Source organism: Gallus gallus, chromosome 6 (genome assembly GCF_016699485.2).
Source record: "Gallus gallus isolate bGalGal1 chromosome 6, bGalGal1.mat.broiler.GRCg7b, whole genome shotgun sequence".
Lineage (NCBI taxonomy): Eukaryota > Metazoa > Chordata > Aves > Galliformes > Phasianidae > Gallus > Gallus gallus.
Genome location: NC_052537.1, coordinates 16,457,955 through 16,485,412, shown reverse-complemented (window position 1 = coordinate 16,485,412; position 27,458 = coordinate 16,457,955). Strand labels below are relative to the sequence as shown.

The 27,458-nt window shown below is 47.1% G+C and overlaps 2 protein-coding genes across 21 annotated transcripts in view; both read right to left on the bottom strand.

Annotated features, from left to right (window-relative positions):
* The window catches only part of NDST2 (N-deacetylase and N-sulfotransferase 2), a 128,247-nt gene extending 108,461 nt beyond the window's left edge, over positions 1–19,786 (bottom strand). For 2 of the 4 annotated variants that reach the window (XM_421613.7, XM_046943012.1), the window contains exon 1: positions 19,601–19,786. The gene's annotated coding sequence lies outside the window, so the exon portion shown is untranslated. Of the gene's footprint in view, positions 1–19,059; positions 19,243–19,600 lie in introns of those variants that run through there. The other 2 variants (XM_046943011.1, XM_015288326.4) reach the window with 1 other exon arrangement.
* A 4,154-nt stretch (positions 19,787–23,940) lies between these two features.
* CAMK2G (calcium/calmodulin dependent protein kinase II gamma) overlaps positions 23,941–27,458 on the bottom strand; it is a 112,056-nt gene continuing 108,538 nt past the window's right edge. For 15 of the 17 annotated variants that reach the window (XM_046943016.1, XM_015288312.4, XM_015288315.4 and 12 more), the window contains one exon: positions 23,941–26,689. The gene's annotated coding sequence lies outside the window, so the exon portion shown is untranslated. The remainder of the gene's footprint in view (positions 26,690–27,458) is intronic. The other 2 variants (XM_040702719.2, XM_040702722.2) reach the window with 1 other exon arrangement.

The following is a 27,458-nucleotide window of genomic DNA, read 5'->3' as shown; positions in this document are numbered from 1 at the left end:
CATACACATTATTTGCACTGTTGATTCATGTACGAGGTATGATCCTCTGTGCCACCTGCTTCTTTTCCACAGCCCTGCTACTTGGCCAGCCTTGCCCATTCCGCATTTGTGCAGCTGATACATTGTGCCTAAGCAAGTTGTTTACTTCAAGCAACAACAAAACACACTGCAATCAAAAGCCAAGTTATTTAAAATTGAAAGGCAGAATCAGAAGAAAAGCAGCCACACGTACCTATTTTCTTCATCATTAGAGCAGTAACTTTGTAAGGGCTAGTAAAACATGAAAACAGAAACATCTTCAGTTCCCACAAACACAAAGGAGAAAGGTATTTATGCAGTTCTGTTGGTTTGGTTTTTTTTTAATCTCACTGCTTGCTTCTGATGCTCACTCACAACTGCCTACTATGGAGACCTTAGCACTTCCTCCAGAACAACTGACCACCACGTATACATCCCTGCCCTAACCCAATGCAACATTCTCATCTTCCCCTTTCTTCCAGCTTCCCCCAAGTGTATTTCTGATGCAAAGTAAGCCAGAAAAAAGACAGGGTTATGTCACAATAAGAATTATGATTTCAAAGAAATAAAGTTACTAAATGGCAGACAGAAATTTTCCTTGCACGTTTGTGCACGGACCTGTGAATTCTGAAAGCCATCATACAGAGTGTATGTCAAGACCTAACACATCACCTACAGTAAAAGCAGGAAGCCATATTTCATGACCGAATTGTTGAAAAGCATCATATTGTTTTTATTTTAACTATGTTCTCACTGCTATTTACATTACAGCACGCACTAAGAAGCTTCGGCCAAGATTGGGATTGCTGTATGTTATGAAATCTAGCCGAACACAGGCACGCATCCCCGTCTGTGTATACAATCAGGATTCTGTATACTTAATAGAAGAGCAGCCCAATCCCACATACTTCTCTAAAGAAACAGAGATAGCATACAGCAATCAGAACAGGAATCTTATCCTAAACTGATAAAATCAGAACCAAGGTACCAAGGAATTTAATTACCAAAGATCACAAGAAAAGCAGAGCAAGGGACCTATGTCAAATTTTCCAACCCCCATTACAACACATTAACCACAAAACAATCCTTTTGCATTCCTTTCCCTAATCACCAAAGCACACTGATGGAAGATGCCTATGCTTAACGCTCACCCACAGGATCACCGGTGCTAAACAACACAGCCATTCTCCGAGAGGAAGTAGCCATGACATCATTCTTTACCATTTTGAATTCAGGATGCCTGTATCACTGTTTTCTTTCTTCCTTGTCAGTCAGCTCATAGCAAAGGCCTACAAAAACATGCTTTAAACAAACCATTTATTTCTCAATCGAAGCAAACCAAGAACTCAGTTACTACAGTCCAACCGCTAGCAGTTAGGCCGGGAAAACTAAAAAGCTGTTTCAGATACTGCATCCTTAAAACAGAAGTATCACAGAATGCCACTAGAACACTTGTAGGGAAAATTAATCACACCTGGAATAAAGTACAGCACCTCTAAATGTGAGCAAACAATTAAATGAAAAAACATCACCGAAACTGTCAGATTTTCTTCTATGCTTGAAAAAAACATGGCAAAGAGGCAAGTAAGCATATATTTGCATGAAGAAAATCAGAAACACTGTAGGAAATAATGGAACAGAGAACAGCTGAACCAGAAAGTAGGTTAGAAAGAGACATCTCTCCAGAGCCCTAACAAATCCATTACAAGGCCCTAGGGAGATGTTAAAAAACAAGGGACTTTTGTAGAGACATTTAACACTCGATTATGTGACGCAGCAGTTATGCATTTAGCAGGAAGAGTAATACAGCACATTGAAATGAAATCCACAACTGCATATAGAAATAAAAGGACAAGACGGCATTTGATCAAAGGCATGCACAAGGTAACATATTTGGGATGGGTACAAATGATAGGGGAAAAATGGGTTTATTTCAAAGAGCATGGAAGAATCCAGAGAAAGCTGGCAGCAGGTACCACCGACGTGGTGCTTGCAGCTTAGTGACAAAACCCAGTGCAGCATTACAGCAAAGCACAATGCAACATGCAAACCAATGAGTACTGATGTGCACAGAGGGCAAACAGGAAACATCTAACTGCGTACTTGATGACCTATTTTGTTCCTTTTATATTAACGATAGCCTTCTAATCACTTTATGTTAGTATCCAGGCAACAGCACCAGCCACGCATATAACAGATCAGGATGCTATTAATACATCTTTAAGCTGGGACAGATGACAAATTTTCACTGAGGCACTGAAGAGTGCCAGGTCCCCCCACCAACACTCGCAATTACACAGTGTGCCGTAACAGAGCAAGCAAGCTGCTGCACGTGTTGTCATGCGATACAGATTCCACTCACACCACGTGAAACAACTACTTCCAGTCACAAAGCAGAAAAGTATCACTAGATTTGGTAGGAAATGGGTTAGTGGGACATAAACTCCACAACTTGCTTTCCATCACATCTGCAAATGCCTGAGAAGAGGATGGACCATGGCCAATGAACGCTTCTGCTGCTGTGGATCCATTCTGCTGCCAAATCTTCTCACCTTTGAGTGACAGATTGCAGTCCTCACTTTCATCTCATATTTCTCACATGTGGCTTTCAATCTAGCAATCCAGACTTACGGTAGAAAACAGAAGAGCCATCCCACTAAAGATAAAGCAATGTATGCGAACAACGAAATGGCAGCGGGATGTGCTGGCTCGTACCAGAGAGTAGTACACTGACCTCAGCTAATACAAAATCCATCCCATCTCTCTGAAAGCAATGCCTGTACTCTATTAATATCACAAGATGAACCTCAGCTGTATAAATAAAACTTCTCATTTCAGCTGAGTCCTCATCATCTCTCTGGCATCCACCACCTTCTCCACAACACGGCTCTCAGGAGGGCCCTCTGTGAAGGTTTCCATACAAGCCTGTTGCTTGCATGCACTAGACAGGAAAGCATGTCTACTTTTATTATCTCCTTTGGGTTAACATTCTTAATTTCTACTTAACTGTGAAAAAGAGCAGTGAAGTTCTGAAGGAAATGCTCAAGTCAGTAGGGTTTAAAATGAAAGCTCGTTGCCTGGAAGTCAAAAGGATGCGCGTTGTCTTTTGGAGGCTCACTGACGTGCTGGGTGACCTCAAACACATCCCTTCAGCTTTCCTACATTGAAAAGAAATCCTCCTTGTCCAACCTTCCTAGGTACCTCCTTTTGAGAACTAAAAAATAAATACACTGTAAATTCTCCTATTATTACTACTGCTGTTACTATGGGGGCCGAAACTGCCGTCAGCAAGCAGGGAGGACATAATTTAATTTTCTTCAAATATTTATTATGAGACAACACAACCATCTGTTTAACACTCACTATATTTAGTTTCTGTCTTAAAAAACACAGGGAAGGAAAATATCAGCTTCTGCCTCTCACTTCCACGTATCCTTTCCAGCCGCACAGCACTCACTAACGCACAGTCAATATCCTTTCAGCTACAGCACGCAAGAAACTGCAGGAAAGCAGACAAAATTTCAGCTTGGATGAAAACAATTCCAACCACAAATGTATTCTCCAGTACCAGAAACAGAGTCTCCAGTTACAGAAGTATTAAATAAATGTTATTTTCAGCTCTGAGGACAAAGGACAGGATATGAAGGGAAACAGAGGGATGAGAACAGATAGATGGCAATAAAGTACACAACGACCACACGCTAAAAGAGGACAGATACGAGAATATTATCTTTCCATAAAGAAATAGCAACTCCTTAATAAAATTAATTTATCTCCAGTATATCATAAAATAAACCATCATTCATAAGTAACAACTGTTACACGAAGGTGCCTTTGGTTTCTTAATGAATTCCATTCAGATGCCTTTATGAAAGGGCTTCTCCCAACAGCCTGCTTGCAAAAATGTAATGTCGCACACCACATCACTGGGACTCTGAGATAAAACAAGCCAAGGAGGCAGCATAAATCTCATAATGAATTAATTAATTACCTAATTAGTACACACAGAGTGAATCTGCTGACGAGAAAAAACAAAAAACAAAAGGCACCAGCTTCAGTGCACCAATTCCCTTTTATTCTTCCGCATTCCATCAGCAGCAAAGCAGGCACACAGCACTGATGGAGGACAACTGGTGCTCTCCTGGCGCTGACGCAGCACCCATCTGCACCCAGCTCCCCTTGCCAGGCCAGCCCCACGGCCCTGCCACCCTCCTGCTGCGCACACTGGGAGGTGAGGGCCCCAGCCTCTCCTCTGCTTGGACAGACACAACTGCAGACAGACTTTAGAACAGAAAGAAATGGCGCCGGATTTTGTCTAAGTAGAATGAGATTTGAGAACAGGTTAGATACACACCACTGTATGCCTCAACAACATGCTGGTAATGGGATCTACTACTGCTACAGGTCATTAGGAGTGCTCCAAACAATTCTCTGCTGCTCCTCACCCACCATGAAAAGCCTGCTTTTAATTTATGTAGCCTGTCTGCACTGCAGAAGGTTTCTACCTTATATTTTTAACCAGTGTAATAATCGGAATAAAACGCCTTGCTTTCAGAAACTGTTTCCCAGCACCTGCAGTTCACTAGAGACACTCCTCCCTCGATGGCAAAACAGCTCTAACAGCTGTATGAATTAGCTCTTTACCAGAGCACCACTCTTCTGAACCTGCCATCAGATCTAATTCCTAACTGCAGGATGCGATGCTTGCAGAAGGCAAGACCTTCGTGATGCTGTTTTACAGAACAAACAAAAAAAAAGTGGCATATAAAAAAAACAGCCAAAAAATACCTGAAAAGTGTTCCTTAGTGAACTGACAGAAAGGAAGAAACACAGATTCTAGTATGGTAAATTTTCCTCTTCATCCACCCCAAATTGTCAGTGTGGACCAAGCAGAGCACTCACTTATGCCTATCACAGCCCTGAGTGCATCTTTTGTCCTGACCTGGCCAGAACTGCTGACAAAGCCAACACCAAAACCTCTGTCAGAGTGCCCGCTGGCTCCCCTGTCATCTGAAAACCTTGATACCAAGTGTGTGACCCTCCCCTCAATTAAGAAGCCTTGCAGAGCCAGTAAATCATCTCTTGCAATTTCATGTGGCCCTGAAATAGATTAAACATCTTACTATCCATCTTTAGAGATACTCTTACTTGATCTTATTTTTTTTAATTGTATTGACACCTAGAAAACGTGGACAGAAATCTAAATAAGGAGAGCTCATATTATTTCCCTGATGACAGAAGTAAGGGCTTAGCTTGCATTAATATAATCTCTCCATTTATTAGAATAACAATTCTGGATGATTCAATGTTGTTAAAGCGTTAAACTAAAGGCAGTCTCCTGGCAATGAGATCACACCACCATATCTGAAATGGAAGAAGCTCTTACAGCAGTCTTGAGTCATTTGATGCTGGCAACAACCAAATATCAATGACATCATTTTGTCAGTTGGCGCTTTCCCTGGGGGCTATGGCCAAAAGCATTCAATCTGGATGAGGCCAGAGGCATTCAACTTGGTCATATATCAAACTATCAGTGAAACACAGCAGTTTTGTAGAGTTTTACCATATATCTGATGCTAAGATGCCGAGATCCCCCTGGTCAGCACAGGCTGTAACTAACAATGGTCCCACCTGCCGGACCCTTCCTTCTCTCTCAGAAGCTGCAGAAGTACAAACACTGCAGCCACCTCATCCATTGCTCACCAGTTCCGTAAGGTACTGTTTTCCAGTTTCTCTCCTCTCATCGATGAGAATTCAGTTTAACCATCTCCGAAGTGTAATCTGCGCTCTGCCCAACCTATCTGATTTTACCTCTCTTTGAAAGAGTACTGAAAAATAACTAAAAATAGTTACTTGCTAATTAAGGAGTCAAGGCGGGGAGCAGACACAGCAGGCACCTTTCACTGATGCACATTATGCAGATGAGATAAAAAGCAGAACGTTTTGCAGAAAGGCCTCCAGCAAATGCCATTTTTCCATTTGATCCTGAAAAATAACTTCTGGCACAGACAAACTATCTAGAGCTTAAAAACAGCTGAACTCAATGTTGGGCACAAAACTAAAATGTCAATTGCAAATCAACACAGTCTTTTTAGTTTCTTTTTAAAACATTCATAAATACTTCTTCACATTGAATTTCCCACTTCTGTCTAGATATCTCTTCCAACTCTCAACACCTTTTTCTACCTATTGTGTTTGTTATTTATTATGGAAAACATGCATCCATCAGATTTTTCCTTTCAGGCCTGCTAACAGAGGCAGTGGAACATGACTCACTTCCCGTTGGTTGTTGGTTTTTGTGTTGTTTTTTTTAAAACCCACCAGCAAAATCTCTGCCTGTCTCCCATCCCGACTGTGTGCACCAGAGGCTCAAAAGCATCCCTGCGTGGTCCACAGAGCTGAAAAGACACAGCAAGCCACAGGTCACCAGGCAGCAATGCTGACGTTCTCCGTGTCCCACTTCTCGTTCAGTCAGTATGCTGCCTACTCCAAGCAGAAAGCTTCTGCATGGAATGATTGCCTCTTCCCTTCAGCAGTAGGGATTTCTTAGAGCTAAATAACCAAAAATCTAATTTAAATATCAATCACAGCTCTTAGCATGACGTACTGATGAATTTCTACAACACTACAGGAGAAGCCCTGCTCCTAGAGACTTTCAAGTCAATGCTGGATCAGGCCCTGGGCAACCAGATTGAGCTATGCACATCTCCACTCATTGCAGGGGAGCTAGACTACACGACCTTTAAAGGTCCCTTCCAACTCTAAGGAATCTACAGTTCTACGAAAAGCACGCATCCTAAATTTTGCAGGCAGGTTGCCAGCAGCGGTCTTCCAGCAAGGGGGCTTTGTAACAGAGGCACAGCATTTGGTTGCTGTAACACAAAGTAAGCGATGGACTGATTGTTAACCTCTTTGGTCTCTCCAATGTGAAAGTCTGGATTTGAACTTGGTAATATGGAAAAACTGGTCTACTGTAATTACAGTGCCTAACAGAGCTCAGAAGATTTTTGTTCAGGACCAATTAAGAAGAAATACAGGATCACAGGATTGCTCAGCTACATCAGCTCGCGAGTCATTAGGACTAGCAGTCTACGGAAAACATAGCGACTCCACTGAGAGCCCCCAAATTTAAAACCTTACAAACAGAAATTACAAACAGAAGATCTGTTCTACTGGAAAACTAGCACAAAAGCCTGTTGTAGAAAACAATTCAAAAAATTTATTATAAAGAGGGAGAAAAGTAGTTACACTTCTACAAGTCTAACTCCTAAAAAGGTTCTGCAGTAAACGTGCCACTGAGATGACAAAGGAGTCAGTCCTCTCTGAACTGCTGCTTCAGCCTTCAACCTGAAAGGATTTCCTTGCAATCATTCACAGAAACATGCCTGAAGGCTTCGCATGCTGGCTACTGCAGCTGGGCATGTTCTACAGAAACATGCTTTTTCACAGGCTGGACAAGCTCAAGGTGACCAGCCTTGTGGGCTGTCTAGATGAGCAGTAGATGGATCAGGAGAGGGATCTGATCTGTGCCTATCCCACGAGCTGCAGGTATCCAGTAGTGGATTCCTGTTTCCTTGCTCTTCCTGTCAGCCTTATGGCATGAAAAACACCTGCACCAACGATATTATTTTTGCTGCTTCCCCACCTTCCAAAAAGCAAGGCAAAGAGGCTGCCTTGAGAAGGGAAAATAAAATACCCCACATGGACAAGAAAACTGCAAAAGGAAAGAGGAAATTACTGACTCACAAATCATATACTAAGTTGTTTCATATGACCTCCCACATCCTCAGCCCCTCCACTTCCTTTTTCCTTAAAAGCACTCAGATTTATAGTTTTTCTCTCCATATGCTAACAAAGCTTTGCCATAATTTAGGCTGAAACACTAATGCTCTTATCACAGAAGAGAAGACCAAAGGACAAAATACAGGAAGCAATTCAAGGTATGGCTTTTTTGCAATTCATTCCCCAAAGACAGGAAAAAACCCTGGCAAACACAGCAAGCTGAGATCTTACTCCTACTATTTCAGGGCTGCAAACAGCACACACCATTCTCTAGCACCAGTAAGAATTAATACATAAAAATGCCTATTTGATATGCATTGTTGGGTTCCAATATGTTCAACTAATACCAGTAGGCACTAGAAAGCTTTGATCTGTAGCATACTCCCTTCCTTAGAGAAAACCCATTCATTTCCCAAAGTCATACCTTTTTTCCCCAACAGCCATAGCCTCAAGTAGCCACACCTTACAGCTTCAGCAACCATCTGCTTTAAGGATGTACACAGGTCAGTGTGTGCACCGGCATGCTCTAGCTCACAACCCTGGGGTGCCCCAGTATAGGAGCTCCCTCCTATCCCCTCCATGAAGAGGATGCAGAGCTCACATGTGAGCACAGGCTCTCAGTACTGGCACTGACTCCAGTGCTGATCATACACCCAGCAGGCAAGGACCTACAGCATGCAGGAGAAGCTGGGGTGAGCCCCAGGCTCAGCCCTGCCCACTGGGGTGGGTTCTTCAGAGCTTCTAAGCAGCTTTATGAAGTCTTAAGAATGCATAAACTACATTTCTTCTCTGGATGCTGCATCTCTGAACTAACTTTTAGAAAAGAGTGTTTAATATCCATACTCAATAACTACATTATATATATATATATATGTATGTATAAAATCATAGTAAAAATGCAATAACATTTATTTTCATGATAGTTCATACACATTTCACCATTCTCTCTCCACACAAGTGAAAAAAGGCACCAGCCTTGACATAAAGGCCCTCTACAGTGCAGACATAAAACCTGCCACGCTGTACAGAGAAGTTACAAATTCCCTTCATACCTACCCACTTAATAAAAAAAAAAAAGTGAGCCTGCTTTTTCCTTGAAAGCAGAATTGAAATATTAAAGAGTAAAACTACAGCAGAAAATGCTGCTATAATGTTAAGTACTTGTCCCAGAAAAGACTCAATGCTTCCCACACCTCCCAATGGAAATTCACGTAGCAAACCGCTGAAGGTGATTCGACTGTATTTACAAATACTTACAATGTTTGTATCTCTGGCTCAAAAGTAAACCCAGAGTTCTCCCAGACAAAGGCAACGTGTATTACATACTTTGCAAATATAGTGTATTTTGGGAAATGCTTATCACTACGTACCCACTGGCAAGAGGAAAAAAATGCAGCAAAGTACAAAAGCCTTCCAAGGATAATCAAATTATCTCCTCCTTCAATTTGCATACGTGTGTGGTGAGGGCCCTTTGATGAAGCCAGTGGCCAACCAGCACAAACGATTTGACTGTGATGAGCAGCGTGATGCGGAGCTATAAGAACAGCTCTGAAGGCTGAGAAACAGCGCTTGCTGAAAAATCAATAGAATCTGTTGGGGTGGGAATCTTCACAGCACCTCAGATGTACGGACATCACAGGTTTCTCTGTGCAATGAACTTTCCTGAGATAAAGCCGGTCTTTAGAAGAGCACAAGTCCCATAGTGCACAGCACAGCCCGTGCAAAGTCGTACGATGAACAGCTAGCTCTTCTAGCCGTAAATAAACCGCTTCAGAAGATGTAGCTTTTCATTAGGACTGACTCCTGGGTCTCCTCCTGACAGCTGACATCTTTCTCCAAAGCAACACAGCAGAACGTCTGATAGCTGTAAACTACTTTAGATCTCATAGTAACAGAAGAAAAACATTACATTCGCTGCTTAAACAAAGCGATCAGGAAGTGCTCTTGCAGAAACTGCCACGTCAGATATCACAACTGGGGGGCAGCCGGTCCGTAAGCTCTGCTGCGGGGCCGTACAGCCCTGCGCCCCTTTCAGAAAAACAGCAGCTGACACACGCAGGTCAGAAGCGTCAATATTGACTGAAGTCATTGCAATTGGAAAATCTGGAGTGAAATTTTCATATCACCGGGCACCGAGGGAAGAAAGCAAACCTGGCTTTCAAAGCAGTTACCTGATCTCCCTGTGGACTGATAGCACAGTAAAAAACAGCATCCCAGCAAGAGTGAGGGTCCCCTGTGCAGAACGAGGGTGCGCCCAGCCTCACCACACACATCCCCCTTTCCTCACAATCCACCAGAGTGCAAACGGTCAGAAGGAACAGCTTATCTCAAACTGCTGAGGGGCCGACACACTTCACTGGAGTTAGAAGTAGAAAAATATGGCAGAGGCAATCCTATGCCTGCCTGGCTCCTGGAAGTGCTGGGGGGCTCTGGTGAACGTATTTATTGCTGTAATCTTGAGCCAAATGCCTAAGGGTAACTGCTATTTCAAATACTCTAAAGCCTGTGAAAACAGATAATCCATTGTTTAAAGATTTTAACTAAAAAAGACCAAGGTTGCAAAGCCTCGGGCAGAATGAACAATGAAACACCAGACAGGAGAGCACTTAGCATTAGTTTGCTGCCTGCATATTGCTATGCCCTGCACACCATAGAAGAAATAGCAGGAACTGCATCTCTGTGGAGAAAGAGCTTCTGCTGAAGAAGAAAGAAAAAGGGGATTCCTCTGCCCACTCTCATACACGTTTCCAGATGCACTAAAGGTTTTAAGCCTCAGCAGTGATTAGCTGTGCCCAATATGAGCTACGTGAAATAGGCACAGAATTTTTAAAGCACTTGGCACTTGCTCTGGTAATGAGGCCCCTTTAATAAAACGCTTCGAGCTGAATAGTTAAATATTGCAGCATTCAGGAATCAGTAGTCATTTATAACCTCCGCAGTTTGTACATTTAAAGCATGATGATGCTGTGCTACCAGCGTAATGGGAATGTTGACCTTGTGCAGGAAGCTTGCCAAGCCAAAAAATGCACTGCATGGCTTGGTCCCCTGGAGAGAGAGACCATCCTCGGGCAACCGCAACAGGGGAGGGACTACCTCACGCACTGGTTCCCAGAGCTTGCCATTTCCAAAAATAACAACAATTAGCATACGTTTCTAAGAGTTTTTGATGTGATATTTTCTCATCGTTGTTTAAGATGGTGTTGGGTGACAGTGACAGAACAAGGAGTCCTTTGCTTTGGCCAACTCACAGCTAGATTCCGATCAGTATCAGAGGTCATTTCCAGTTTTTTCTCCCATTCCCCCCCACTGATCTCCGTTTCTGCGGTTTCGGCGTGTCCAGCTTTACAGGGAGCAGAGAGGAATGAGAAGCTCTCTCCTGCTCACAGAATGCATTTCCCTGCAGCATCCAGTTTGCTCCCATCATATCACACGAAACAAAGCATTTCCTGCTGCTTCTCCTTTCTCCTGCTTCCTATCAGGTAGAATCATGTTAGATGGAGAGATTTTACTAAAAATTCTTATCTCAGAATAATTTATTGTAGGATACCCACAGGTAAGATATGAGCGCTAGGTCATATCCTCACATCTGTGCAGACACAGTCGTTCCCATTTCACTCGGCTGTGAGTTCCTTTATCTAATTCTGGCCATCCCAGGAGCCCCGGGAGCTGTGCCCACACACCCCACAGCCACTGCTCTGTCAGCAGCTCCATAGCTACACTGGAAGACAGCTATCATAAAAGGTCATGGCTAAAAAGGAAGATGCAACTTTACACAAGCCCAGGAAAAGCCTCTGACACCCCAAGAGATACACTGTAACAGTGGAACTCTCAGTGTTTGTCTTCAAGCTTGGCGCCATCAGTCCTACCCTGACAGAGCGAGCGCAGGGTTCCTACATGACCAGCCACGAAGGCCAAACACACTCTGCATGCCTACAGTGTGCATTTTTTCAGGTCAAGACAAAGCCTGAAGACAGGGGAAAAAAGAATATTCGTGGCTTATACCCTACATCTGTATGAAGAGGTGTCTGTCTTAATTTTCTTTAAAGTTTGTTCATTTTTTAAACTAGAACAGAGTCTGTAAGATGAAAAGGCATACAGACGTACCCTTCAAGAAAAGCCGTGATTCCAGCACAGATACTGCATCAATCTCCATTGCTCTGCCTTGCAGCACTGCCTCTGGCTGATCCTCACCCTTGCACAGGATGCACTTCAGGAAGACATAATTGCAGGAAGGGGCCTGGGCACTCACAGTAACTTCAGTCCCCAAAGATCTGTCAGAACGGTATCACAGGTCAGCCGCTCAGAGGCAGGGTGCTAGGAAAAGGCACCGAGGAAAACACGGGAACTTCTTTTTCTTTTAAGAAGGTATGAAACCTAACTGGTTTTCTGACACGAGCTGTCTGGTAAATTGCACAGACATGTAAAGAGAGTGCAGCATTCCTCATGAGAGAAGCTGAAAGGTCCTGCAGAACAGCTCAAGAGCTACAGCGCAGAACCTGCAACCTCATCCTGCTCTGCCCCATGCCCAGAGTGGCTGTTTTCCTCTTCTCCTGGATGCAATTCCTTTAGAAATGGACACTGCTATCCTTTCTTCAACCTTTCTCCTCATAGGAAACCACCGGTAAAACAAACCCACTGTGCAATTAGAAAGTGGAAAAGAATAGAAAGCTACAAAACTGCAGTTATTGGCTCCCAGTCTGCTGGACACACAGCCCATCTGCTGTGCTTCCTGCTTCTTGTATCCTTCTGGAGGTTATGACCACTGTTAGCAACATCTCACCTGGGTAAATGTGACATTTATAAACGTTGCTGGACTGACGCAAAGAGAAGTAGTGTGAGGCTCCTCTTCAGATTGCACCACATGACTGTACACTCTACAGGTGATAACTTGGCATGTATTTACTTAGGTGGCTGCACCTTTCTGCCTAAAAGAACAGTCCTGGCACCTCCCAAACCCATCCCATCCCCAGGGCACTCTGTGGTGCGCCATCACAACATTTCAGCCTGACTGGGTTTCCAATTGATGAACTAAAAAAATAACTTTTTTTCCAACCTGAAGAACAAAAAGGGAGGCTTGTTTTCTTCTGTTTATCTTAATTTCCACATCAGCTTCCTGATCCTGCTTGCTGAGTGCTTGTGCCAATGCTGAGAACCGTCAGTATAGAACAGGACTGCTCTTCTCAGCAGTAGCATCAGCTTTAGTGCAAACAAAGGGGAGGACGTTCAAAGGCCATCTTCACCCTGTTTGCGTTTAGCAATGGGAAAAAGCTAGAAGGGACATACAACAGGGGTAATTATACAGCAGCTCCACAACATGCAGAAAAATTAACTGTCCCAGCCTCGCAGAAACACTACGCTGAGCACCAGCTGCAATTAGGACAATCCTTGAGCACTAGCTGGTCCTTAACTTGCCCACAAACACAACACAGTACCAAGAGGGACCTCCTGGCTCTGCCCGCTGCCACCAGCACAGCACCATCACATGCGGTCAGCAAGGAATTGGTGTTCAGAAGCAATGCTGGGAAAGGCAAACATCAATATTTCATCTGAGGCAAAGCGAGCTTCCCTTGCAGAAAGCTCTGTGTTTATGTGCTTATATAGACTTGGGCCAAGGAAACTCACCCTGCTCGTGCACTGTGACATGACACTAACCTACAGGCTCTAGCACACATAGCACACGTTCACAGTAGCCTTGACTTATCCACACCAGGCTTTGTTACAAGGGGCCAGATCTGAAACAGGAACAGAGAAGAAGGATATGGATGAAAGCCTGTGGACAAAACTAAATCAGGAGACAGTGATGGATCTTTGCTTACGAGGAAGATGATTATGACTCAGCCAAAAGGAAAGCACATTCAGATTGAGCTGCAGTACCACTGACTGATTCCAGAACATTTAAGGCAGACAAAACCAAGGAAATTAGAAGTAACAAATTAAAATACGCCAACTGTAACTGAAATGGCGAAGGGAAGGCCTGATACTTAAGAGGTGTTCTGGACAATAATATGGACACAGAGACTAGCAATTATCCAAGCTTCAATGCTGAAATGAATCTGCCTCTGGACCAGCCTAAGACCCCATTTTATCCCACTAAAAAGACAGATTCAATGCTGTGATAGCTCATATCACTCTCCTTAAAGCACATTCAAAAAACCGATGAAACTGAGCTGCAGCAGTCCTCACACGAGGCCGCTCAGTGCTGACTGATGTGGTGCCTTCAGGGGTCTCTGCCTACTTTGTTATTACCTCTACAGCCTTTGATAACTCAAGGACATGGGGTTCACCAACAGTGAGGTGCTGAGGAACTCAGCTCCTCATCTGCTCAGCTGACACAATGACACCACGTCAGAGATGTCCCTGCATGCAGAGCAGATGGGCACACAGATGATCCCCAGAAGAGAAACAAGGTACGGGCCATGACACATGCAAGAGGACATTTTAAGGAGTCAGCCAGCACATCAGCTTCTCATTCACCTCAGACCATTTAATATTAAGAGTTATTCAAATTGCTGTGAAATTGTTTTATGCTCTTCAAGCAGTGTTATGGAACATAACGCACCACCATGCTGGTCCATTTCAAGCCCGAACTTGTCACTCATTGATAGACAAAGCTTCTAGCAGTGCAATTCCAAGCCTGGGCACGACAGAAGCCAGCCTTTTTGCTGGAAAAAAATCACATAGGACATGAGAGATCATTCTGTCATCCAGCTTGTTCCCAGAGCCAAGCAGAATCTCAGCTGTGAAGATCCTGTACCAAACCATGACTGACTCAGGGCCAGGTCTGGCTCCTGTGGAACAGGCCGGGATGGAGCGAGGTCCTGGTGCCAACCAGAGGGGGACCCTGCCTGTGAGCGACTGCACTGACAAGGTGACAGCAAAGAGATGATCAACACTGCACAGCGCACTGCAACATTCCATGTTTACAAAAGCTTTCAGAATCAAGTGCAAGTGGCACAGAATCACTACACCGGCATCAACCAAAATTAAAACAAAAGAAAGAAAGAAGAAAACCAGAGGGAAAAGCACTGCAAAGAAGATGGGGAAAGAGTGTTGAGTTCAGAAGAGTTATATTTACATAAATCAATTATTGGTGAAGATATGAAAGTGCTGCACTGGAAGGAGTACAGGACGAGGAGCACGTTAGTGTCGCTGTGGGAGGTGCTCAACCCATCTCCTGTCAGGAGGTTCTGCTGACATTTTCTGCATCTGCACTGAGTGTCGGATGAAGCATCCTCAGTTTCAGTTATATTCAGTGGGAAGACAAGAAAAAGAAGCTCAGGAATGCGATTGGTGTGGCCAGACGTGGCCTCCTGCTTTAGGATGAGCTGAGCTGCACCCCAACGCGAAGGGAGCACAGCAGCCAGCACAGGTTCTCCCTCCCCCTTGAGAAGCAAGCCTGCACTTTCCCAAGCTGATCTGTTACGTGGGTTTAGTGCGGGCCTCTCACACCACTGCCTCCTGGAAGGACTTACAGCAAAGTGACTGAAAATTTAAGAGTTTGTGTGTGTTGAGGAGCCCAAAAAAATCCACACGTAAACTTGGATTACTACAGAAGTACTGCCGAGCAAATTAGCATTAATTAGAGACATGCTGAAAAACCAATAAATACTGGGTTAAGGGAATCACCCGGAATTATCAGACTGAAAACGATGACAGGAAGAGAAGCTGCTCCGCACATAGCCCAGCGGCGCTGACACAGCCCTCCCAGGACCCACTCAGAGGAACACCCAATTCCTGCGAAGTTTCTGGTGCAGAAATGGAGAATGTGTGAGACCAGAGGAACAGAGGCGGAAGACCAGATGGCAGACTAAGAACTGCGGGGATGAGGGAAGGAGAGATAAAACTGTCATCTCCCTGTCCCTCTTTCCTCCTTCTTTCTTGTACGAGCGATGCCAGCCCAGCTCCCCTGGGACTCTCTAGCTGCGGCAGACAACCACAGGTCAATAAATGACAGCGGCGGTGGCTCCAGGCCTGGGGGCTGTGACCTCCACCACGCCATTTATCACACCCGTGGCACGTCCCGCTCTCTCCCCACTGGTGCAGAACCTCCCTCTCCGAGGAGCCCACGTCTCGTCACAGAAACAGAACAGCCCCTGCTGCCTGCTGCTTTAACAGGGATACCCAGAACTGTCGTTTCCATGAATGCAGAACAGCCTCGTGGCACACAGCTACATGCACACAGGTGTTTCTGAGCCTCACCGTGGGGGTGGGAGCACACAGGCAGGTGGGAGCACACAGGCTGTTCCTACTCATTCTGCACCATTCATTTCACTTGGCAAACTCAAAAGCAGACTGAGACAGGCTGCGGCCACAATTTGGGGTGTCTGACAGCTTTAGAGCACAAGCAAACACCAGCTCCCGCTTCTGTGAAATCAGACCTTGTGACATTACTGAGCCACAAGCACTCGGACAAGGACCGCATCTCACAGCCCCGTGGCCAATCGCCTTCACTGGGACATTGCTTACAGCTGGCCAAAGGCAGCAGAGCAGCCCATGTCAGAGGGAATCTTGCTGGTGCAGAAGGTTAATTCATTGTTCAGCTCTGAAGGATTCTACTGTATTTTTAACAAGGCACAAATGGATGGAGCCCAGTGATCCGTATCACTTCCTTTCTGGATACTGATCTATACAGAAGAAATGGTCTGGTTCTCCTGAGCCCACCGCAGAGCCGGCAAGGCCCCACACCGGCCCTGGGAGGCGCAGGGCTGAGGTGGGAGCACTGGGAGAGGTGCTGCCTGCACAGCACAGGCCGGGGAGAAGCACCTCAGTGCAGGCGCAAGGAAACACAGCCTCTGGAGCTCTCTGCATTACGTTCAGTTAACGAGTGCAGCTGTACTCGGGGAAATCACAGCACACTTTACAGCCAAATGGTGGTCTGGGCCTTCTAAAAATAAGCTCCCAGCACTCAACTCCTGCCAGCCTGAGCTGCTCCAGGCCTGGCCCTGCAGGCAGCGGTAGCAACACCGCAGCATTCACCATCACAGAGACCAGAATGGCAGCAAAACAGGCAAACCTGAACTCACAAGACCCCCACACAAGCAGTGCTGGGTAAGCAGAGCACAGTCAGTGCATGGGAGCGCTCACACCGTAACTCAGGTCTCAGGGACAGACCTGACCATACCCGTGCTACAGCCCTGCCTCCTGCTGAGCTGGGAACGCAGCACGCTGAGAGGGCTACGGGGCTGCTCCCTGCCTGCACAGTGCCCTGCAATCATCTACCTTGCAGAGCAGGGGAAGGGATCCTATAAGAGGGAGAATTAAAACACAGTCTTATGAAAGGCAAATGAGACCAATTAGAAGAGATTTGCTGCAAGTACTGAGGGATTTTGACCTGAGCTGTAATCAGGGACAGGGACACATTCCTCTAAAGGAGGAAAACCAGAGAGAGATCATGGGTAAACAACTCTGCCAATTAAAACAGAGCAGATTATCTTATCCACGCCGCCCAGCTCACAGAACCACTGTGTGTTCCAGGCACACCACTGAGATCCCAGATAGGCGTCAGACCTCACAAACAGGCCCCGCAGCAGGACACGAAGGGCTGCAGGCCTCACCGGGACCACCTGCAACCGGATACCTCCCTCCATTGAACGTAGAGAAACCATGAAATGCCGATAGGAAAGCAGGGCATCGCTGTGAGCTGAGCTGCAAAGCAGGGTCAGGCAGACAACACACCTCACACAGCACCATGCAGCAGGCACAGGCCCTGTGGCCACACCAGCTCTATGCTAAGGTGGAAAGGTGCATGGGAGAACACACCACAGCCTGCGCTCTGCCTCCAGGCTCTGCAGCTTCCCTTCACAACTTTCAAATTTTCCAGTAGTTCATCATTCAAAACCACAGATATACAAAGAAAAACAGCTTTACAAACACTGGAAACATCCAAACAGAGGAAGGAAAGACACGTTAAGAACACTGTTAGGAAATGAGCAGCAAGGGAGATAACACGGTGCACTTAGGGAAAGAGCAAAAACTAAGAGAAATGAAAACAAGAGTAATTTGGGACGAGAAAGGACGTTTTTAAAAGCAAGCGGGGAGCACAGCAAACAATAACCCTGAGAGGTACGTCCATGTTCACAGCTGCTGACAGTGGAAAAGTTTCAGAGCACTTAACGCTGCTGCCAGGCTCTAGCTGGGAGTTTTTCCACTGGCTCAGACCGGCGCAGTTCGGTGACTCTGGACCCGGCCCGACACGTACCTCTGTGCAGCCTAAGGCACGCGCTGAAGCCCTTCTGGGTCCGACCTACCAGGGGCCCGACCAACAGCCGTGGTGCGATGGCAGCAGCAGCACAGCAGAGCGCGGTGCAGAACCACCAGCAGCCGACGGTGGGATGGGCACCGTGGCAACACCTGTACCACCCACAGCCCTGCCCCAAGCGTGGGACAGCGGCCTGGCGCTGCGCCTCTGCTTCCCTCTGGCCCGTGGGGCGTCGCACCCACAGCGTCCCGCCGCACGGGTACTGTGCGGAGCCGCAGCCGCCCCGCGCTTCCCAGCCCGGTTGTGGCGGGCAGCCGAGGCGCCTGCACACAACCTGTGTCCGTCACACCCCGGCTCACCTCTGTGCCGCACAGGGAAGGCCACGCTTCCGAAGGAGCGGCGCGCTACAATTAACAACCCGGGATGTTTCTCTGGCGCCATTTGTCACAAAGAATCCCAGTGTGCGGCCGTGGAGCCCACGGTTACGTTCAGATACACAACGTTTGCCCACTTCTAATTCGGGCAACACAGCGTCGATTCACTCAGCAGCGGCGAACAGGGGCGCCTCGTGCTTTATTTATCGCTGCACCGCTGCGCGCACGCAACAGGACCGAGGGGGAGAGGTGCCGCCGAAGGACTCCCCGCACCGCGACAACTCCTCCCGCAGCCCGCGCAGCCCCGGCAAAGCGCACGGAGCGGAGCAGGGCGGGCACACCGGCACCCGCTGCACGCCGTCGGGCAGGCAGCGTCCGTGGGACTCCGGTGGGGTGCGAGACGCTGTCGCCGCAGCGTCGGCCACGCGCGGCAGAAGCCTGGCCGCCCCCGGGGCCGCTCCCGGCCCGCACAGGTGGCCGCGGCGGCGCCGCCCGGCACGGAGCGGGAGCATCGCCCCCCTCCCCCCGCCTCGAGGCGGCCCTCTCATCTCCCCCCGGCGGCGCGGGGCCGCCCCAGAGCGCCCGGCCGGGACGCAACTTCCCCGCCCGGGGGCGGCAGCGCCGCCGCTCCCTCCCCCGCCGCTGCCCGGGCCCCCGCGACCGCGCTGCCGCCCTCCTCTTCCTCACCTGCCGCGGGGAGGCCGGGCCGGCGGGACCGGCGCCCGGCTGCGGCGGGCTGGGTCCCCCGGCGCCGCGCGGAGCTCTCAGGCCGGCCGCGGCCCGCCGGCTCCCGGCCGCTGGGCGTCCCTCCGGCCGCTGGGGGAGCCGCCGCCGCGCCTCCCGGCCGCCATCTTCCGCGCGGGGAGGAGCGCCAGGCCCCGCCTCGCCGTCGCCCCGCGCCCCCCGCCCGGCCCCGGCCCGGTCGCGGGAGGAGCGGAGCCGGGGGCGGCGGTGGCGGCGCGGGGGGCTCTGCGGGATGCGGCCGCGGCCGCCAATTGCAGGGTGGAGGCGGGAGGGCACGCGGCAGCCTTTGTGGGGAAATAACACGGTGTAGCTTCCCACGCAGAAACACGGGGAAAATTGCATCAGGAAGCCGGAGCGGCGCGGGGAGCCGCACGACAGCCGCGCTCCCGCCGGCACGAGGCGCTCGGAGCGCCTCACAGCTCACAGCCCGCGCCTCGCACCGGGGCGGCGGGGAACCGGGCCGCGAGCGGAGCGTTTCACTCACCTGGCGTCCGGGGAAGCTGCGTCCCGGCCGAAGCGATGCAGAAGCCCGAAAGTCCAGAAGCTCGATACCGCTCCCGGCCGCCGGGGGCTGCCTCGGCTAAGCCCACCGCGCCTCAGCCTGCGGCCCCTCTCGCTCCGCGGGCCCGTTGAGCTGCTGCCGCCGCGGCGGGTGAAGCGCGTAAGCGCCGCGAGGCGGACGCGCGTGCCGGCGGTCACCTCGCCCTGCACGAGGCCCGCCGCGCGCGGGCCCTCGGCACACCTGCTGCAGCCGGGGGGGGGCTGAGGAGGCAGCTGTGCCCGGCCCCCCGCTGAGTGCCGCCGGCCTCCCGCTGCCGGGCACCCAGCTGCGGGAGCCGAGCGCGTGGCAGCGGGTGATCGAATTAACCCCACGCGGGTGCCGGAGGGCTCACGCCAGATTGAACGCCGCCTCCCTGCCCGCAGCCATCCCGGCAGCAGCGGGCGGCACCTGGCCTAGCGCGGCGGCTACGCTTCCCAAACACCTGCGCTCATCCAACCCCACACAGGGAAGACAACGCGCAACACAAAGCGCCGGGCCGAATTTATGACCCAGCACCGCGTTCTGTGAAATCGGATTTAACGTTTCAAACCGCAATTCAATATTCTGGTATAAAAATAACCTGGAATAGGACCAGGAGCAGCCCTAGCTTTAATGCCCACAACACCACACCGGGCACAACAGAGCTGTGGATGCCACATTTGCCTACGTGACCCCCAGCCAAGCCCTCCTACCTCCAGGCTTCCCCCCTGCCTCCTGGGTGAGGGGTGCCCGTGTGCAGGCAACGGCTGTGAACGCTGAAGCAAAGACGGCATTCAGCAGCTCTACCTTCCCCATGCCCTCCGGTGCCAGCACCCCGCCCTGCCCCACACGCTCCCTCATTTCCTTCCAATACACCAGTTACAAAAGAAGCCCTTCTTGTCCTTGACATGCCTGGCCCCACTGAAGATACAAAAAGCTTACGATTCTAAATAAAAGAAGCAACAACAAAACACACACGCACACAGCCTTCCCTGCATATTCAGTAAAGGAAAAAAAAAAGAGTATTTCTAACTTGCCCACTTCTATTTACATTTCAATGGGTCAGGAAACCCATTTCTTTCAAAAGGGAACGTCAGAGCACAGAAGAAACAAATGACAGCACAGGTAGAAACTGAAGAATTCCCCCAGTGTCGGTATGAGATATTTTTATGGACATTGTACATCCATAGCAAATCAGGTGTTCGGAGTTGCTGACCTATCATAATTTAAATAATATCAGCATTAATACTATCATAGGATGAGTTTAGGATTCTGAAAAACACTGGGATTATCTTGCAGTTCAGGCAACCTCCACGAGAAGGACACGTTCTGCCCGTAAATTGTTTGCCATCCATCTCTTCAGATTGACCTCATTCTTCATTTCATTGCAAGAAAGAAAGAAACCCAAGGACACGAATTTCCCAGTGTAGGAAAATACAAGAAAGATACAATAAATCCAAGGAGATGAATTTCAAACAAGGTACGCATAGAACATATTCTGACAGCATTAGCTTTTTTGTTTAAACTTCTAAACAAGCGGTGATAAACCAACATGTGCCCCTGCAGCAGCAGCACTGCCTGTGTGAGCCAAGCCCCTCAAGCAGCTCATACGCCGCATGGTACAAACACTGCACTTCTCCATAGAAACACGGGGGAGAGGTAAGCAGTGCTGAGTTCTTTAGGGTACTCCACCATGGCATAAAGAAGTTTCAGACTGACAATGCACTGACATAATTTTCTGCATCCTTCCACTGTGGCCAGGCTGCTGTAAAAACCACAAGAATGTGACTTGTTTTTTCTCTACAGATTAAGTATAAAGGAAATTACTTACAATTCTGTGATGCTATACGCCAGTAAATTCCTGTTCCTTACTGGCAGGCAGGGCTCTGCAGGTGAGGCAGTCTCAGGCGCTCACATCTCCAGGGAAAGATTCATAATCCTCCACTCAAGACACTTCAAGCACCCCTAAGGACCACCTTTCCCAGCTCTAAAATAAATCCGTTCCAAACTCAAATAAACAATCATTCCAGGTGTATTACCCTGCGGTCCTAAACCTTTCACAGTCTTAGGGGAAAAGAAAAATGCAGCCTGTGAAGCGTAGCCGCAATGCCACCCAGCTGCTCTCCATTACTGCTCGTCAGTGATTTGGCTTTCTTCAGGGGTCAGCCCTGTTATCAGCACCAGGAATGGGAATGCTGAAGCACAGGGCAAGGTTCTCTGCAATCTCCCTGCAGAGCCACAGCAAAACCAGAAACAGATCACAGGCCTCCTGCTTGCTAGTCAAACGCTCCATCCATTTGTCCAGATTACCAGTTATATGTGAGGAAAAGGTTTTCATCATAAAATGGAAAGGTTATGCACCTTTGAGGTCTAGTTCTGCTTGTGCTTCTCTCCCCCTCTCAGGCATAGTACAGCACAACAGCGTCCTGCCAAAACACATTCCACTAGCCCAGCAAGTGACAGCAGGCTGGCCAGTCCTGGCTTAAAGGGACATCTGGTTTAAGCACAAGTAAAAACTACCATTGATCATCAGTCTTCCACAGCATAATCAGTCCATGTGTTAATTACAGGCCTGTGAGAAAGGGCAGCTGGGGAAACTGTACTCACATGCTTCTCCTAGCTAGGAAGATGGCAGATGCTATCCAAGAGGACGAGTAGACTCCAACCAGTGATGGCATACTGGAAAACAAGTTTGTGACAACTTTGCAGCCTCAGATGCAAATGCTAAAGGTGTGAAACTGCAGATCTAGCCATTCCCAGTGCCCACTGTGACAAATGAAAGACAAATGAAAGCAACACAAGAACCCTTTCTGAACAGAATTTATCAAGTTGGCACATTTTTTGAGCCCTCATCCAAGACAACTAATAGAACAATTGCAAGAGGTGAAGGCACATACACTGCAACTTAAACACCATGATCTTTATTAACAAATATGTCTTATGAACACACGGAGGAACCCTCTGAAAAGCTCAGCATATGCTACATGAATATTCTTGACAGAATCACAGAACATCCTGAGTTGGAAGGGACCCACAGGGATCACCAAACCCAAATCTAGGCTGCATCAGGACCTAAAGCCAGCCCTCCTGTTGTGCTGCTTTCCTCTTACACACTGCTAGCAGTGTGTAAATGACTCGTCCTTGTTACAAGAGCTAAAAAAAGCAGGGGAATTCATCACTAACTTTATCTTTTCTTACTGCATGTTGAATTGTACAGCAATACCTCTTCTGAGATCACCTAGATAAAATTAACTGCGACAGCAGGAGCTTACCTGCTGGCCATGAGCAGATGGCCTCATCCCACTCAAGCAGGCTGCAAAAGTCTCACCTCCCTTCAAACTAAGGACAATTTTCCTCCTGTTTCTTCAGGCAGAAAAAGCAATCACCTCCTCAAGCAGTACCAACTGACTTACCAGGTACTTGCAGCACTCTGAGGGGTTTCAAGGCACGAAGCTCCCTTCCTATGACAGGCCAGGCAGCCCCTGCCCACCACAGTAGTTTACCAGCATGACCCATAGGTCCAGGCCTGCAGCTGCCACCTGGCCTCAGAGCAGCCTGCACCCAAGCAGGCAGTGCAGCCCTGGAAGTCGCAGGGCAGGAAGGGGCAGCTGTGGCAGTACATGGCACTAGCAGGGATAGGGCAGCTCTAGGCAGAAGGCACCCGGCTGCTCTTGTGCAAGCAGCCTGAGCAGCATGAGGCTGGAAACTAAAGGAAAAAGCCAAGGCAGCGAAGGCCTGAGAGGAGCAAAGCCAGTAGCTGAAACCAAATAACTTCAGCTCTGCAAACCCCTCACACTGCTGGAGTAGATGGCTCTGCAGGGGCCAGTGGCCAGGTCCGGGCCTCCACAGGAGTGCCCAGTTTAGAAGATGAAATACATAGGGCAGCTAGCAGCCCTAGGACTGCCGAGCAGCTTGCGTCAGCACATCTACATCAGGCAAACCCAAAGTGAGACATTTCTTCCACAAAAAAGGCTGAAATACTGGCAAGGAAAACACAGACCAAGAAAGGAGGTAACAGCACAGCTAGGCTAGGCCATCAGGATCAGAAGCAACACTTCCCTATTATTCCCTGGTCCATCAGGGAAACATCCTAAAGCACATTTGCATAGGCTCTCCTGGCCCTTTGTTTTAAATAATGCCACTACATTTTCCTTTTAGTTACAGTATCACTTACCTTTTTCTTCTTAAATATGATAGTTTCTGATCACATTATTTACTGACATATAAAATAGCTCTTTTTTAAAATGACTTTTACACCAGAAGTCCCACGGTTAAAGCAACAAATGTGACACTCAAAAACTGCACACTGTTTAAATGTTATTTTATTAAATATCTTCAGTTCAAGGTTTCATTGTAACAAAGCTATGAAGGTTCTACCAACATTCAGACCAAACAAACAAACACTAGCTAACTTTAGTTATTTCTATATCATGCAAAAATTCTGCATCAAATGCCTTCCATTTCCTGTTTAAAATGTGATATTTATAATATATATTATATAGATGCTTATATTAGCCCCATAAGAGAACATTAAGAATGCTAAAGGTGTACAGCTGTGTTTGATAATGGCCATACCAAGCTAGGGTTCTCATTAACTTAAAAGGAAACAAAACAAACAAAAAGAAAACAAAAGAGAGTTTGTCTCCAAGACTGTGCAAAACCAAAAAACCCAAGAGTTCTTTTCTTTTTAAATTTTCTCTGAAAGATGCAGATACTTAATACAGAGGGTTTTCTTTTTCTTATTCATAATCATCAGGTAAAGAGACAAGGAAGATCAGACCTAAAGAAGGCATGCATAATGTTTTGTATTTACCCTTTTAAATGGCATAATTGTAATCTCCTGTTTGCGCTCTCGTGACTTTAAAAAAAAAAAACCTGAATAAAATATCAAGGCTTTTCATTTTTTTTCCACTTCACTCATTGGCTTAGTGCTGTCTTCAAAATGTTTTGAAATACTAACACCTAGTGTTTGCCCCCTATGCGTTCGAGCCCCACAGTCCTCCCTGGGGTGGTGGAGGGAGGAAGAGAAGAGTATTTACTCAGACAAACCTGAGAGATGCACGTGGTCTTCTCCTGCCTAACAGGTCGGCTGATCCAATCCTGGTGTGGGATAGCACCTCTCTGAAATAGGGAGCAGACAGCTATCTGGGGGAGACAGCCCCACTTCGTGCAACAGCTTTTATTTTCTGCATTCTGTTAAATAGGATTAAAATTCCAAATTAGCTTTCTTCTGTCCCGTAGTCTGTACAGAGGTTGCCTCACATTTCATAAGCTGTCAATGCAATCACGTTAATTTCCTTCAAGCATCCAGAAAATGCTTAGGGGTAGACAGAAATTCAGGTAAAAGCCCATCTCAGATTCTGTAAATAATGAATAAGCCTGTCCTTTCCCTTGGTCAAGACAAACTCTGTTACTGAAAGGGTCCACCAGAAAGGTAGTTTACTTCTTGGGGCTAGGATCGGTTCTTGGTAAGATCAACAAAACAATTCCACATTCCCTATGCAATGAATAAAGGAAACGGACTCCCTTTCCAGCAAAGAAAAGAAAGGAAGGTGACTTGGCCCAAAGGACAAACATCAGATCACATGTGCTAATTCCCTTTCCCCTCTGCTTCATGAGGTATCCTCTAACACCCAGAGGCAGCACCAGGAGGTGGCCCGGAGTCCTACAGCTACGGTTTGAGGTTCTGATCTGATAGTTTTCTGTGTTACAACATCACTGTAAAAAATAGAAAAATTACCCAAATAAACACTAGGAAACATGACACTTACAAACATCAGATGGGTTATAGTGGTGGGGAGAAGCACCTGGCTGGGGCTGCTGGCTCCCACTGCTATTTTCATCGGAGATCAAACAAATCAAACAGGAGGCCAGATAACCCCTTTAATTCTATGGGTGCATATATTTCAGTATAAAAAACACACGCTATTTATGCCTCATATAGGAGTGTATGTGCAAGTCTTCATGAAGAACGTAACACTAAGTTTCTTGTCTGCTTCCTAAGGAACACGTGTTCTGCAGCACTGTGGATCCCGGCTATGCTACTAGAAAGGAAAAAAAATAGAAAATCCCAGACATATACCCTCTTTCCTCTGAAATCTCTGCTCTTAATGCAATGCATGGTTTTTTTTTTTCTTTTTTGTTGTTGTTAAATTAAATAAGCTGGCTTCAAATCTCCACGTCTAGCCAGGTAGTGGCTGTTCCTAGAACTTATATCTCTGACGAGCAAGCTTCTATCTAAGTAATGTTCGCTTAAATCCATTTTCTTTAATCCCTACTTCCACCATTAGTTTTAAATCAACATCCCGTTTTGTGTATTTCTTTAAAAAAAAGTCTGTTTTGGGATCCAGCAGCCGAGCAACCAGCATTCCATGGCGTTCTTGCTGTGCAGAAATGTAAGAAGAAACTCAGGCTGAAGTCAGTCTGCTGGGCAATACGAAGAGAAGCGCCTCCTCGCTCACGAGCCCCAGCCTTCACACTGGCTCCTCTGGGGTCTCCACGCCACCGCTCACTGACTGAAGTCACAGTTCAGCCTGAACACGATGTTAACTTCCACTGGGCTTTGTAGAACACAGTTCAGCCATCCGCTGCTCAAGCTGCCTTCCTTTTTTCCTCTCCCTCTCTCTCTCTCTCTCCTTCACTTTTGCTTTCCCCCTCACTTCATTTCAGAAAGATGTTCCAGCTGCTGCCATTTTCTTAGCCCTGGAGGAGGGGGGCATGTTGGATAATCTGTCATTTAATTAGCATTACTCCTGTTTTTTAATTATTTTATACAAACAACATGTCTTTTTTTTTTTCTTTTTTTTTTTTAAGATTTAAAAACACCTTCGTACAGCAGAAACAGACACGATGGATCCATGGAAAACAACAGAAAGGCAGCGCCTGGAGCATCAGATGCATGCAGGGTTTCGTGCATTTGGCTGCTGCCTGTTTGTAATTTTTATTTATTTATTTATTAATGTCAAAACAGACATGACCATTGCTGTCACTCAGGCACTCCAGAGCTGCTTGCTAAGAAGATATTGCCCTCCAGCTGAGTATCTCCGCAAGTTTCTGCAGTCATGAAGAGGTAGCATCCACCCAGAAAGGAGAGGGGAGAACAGGACAGAAGATGAAAGGAAAGAAAGTCAAATGTTAGCTGTACACAATTCATAAAACAAGTTTTTCTGTAGGCTAATTACTTGGTGCAGGGAGAAACTCTTCCTAAAACAGACTGGGGCTTATCAGGAGAGCTACGGAGACAAGAAGGAACATACTTTCCTTTCCAAGTGATTCAGTATGCTAACAAAATAGCTACTTGCTAAAATGAATTGCTTGACTGGAGCAGATCTGGGTCTACTATCTCATAGTGATGTGTGACAGATGTTGAAGAAGTTTCCCTAAAGGAGTGATCAAAAAGTTTGGTTCTAAGGAATAGTTTCAGCCTTATTTCCAGTTGTCTTTTGCCTTGAATAGAAGAACTACAGTAATCATTATTTTAAAGTCTTCAATACTTAACATCCTTGGATGTTCTTAACGTCTACACTGCAATGTCTTTTATGTCCTGATTTGTTCTGCATCTTTTTTGATACTTCACAGTAGACTACGTCTATGATAGAAGCCTTCCTCAATATTTCTGTGATGAAAAGTGATGTAAATAAGTTACTTTTTCTCCCTCCAAAGGCTTTAGTCTTCTAACTGTCTGGCTCCTTGAAAATTCAGCTGACCATCCAGCTCTCTTGAAAGCTTCCCTGCTTGTAGTGCATCCAGACTGGCTGTTACTTTCTAAATTCCATCTGTGATCTCTGCAACTTGCTTGTGATAGTCCACATTCTTTCCACTG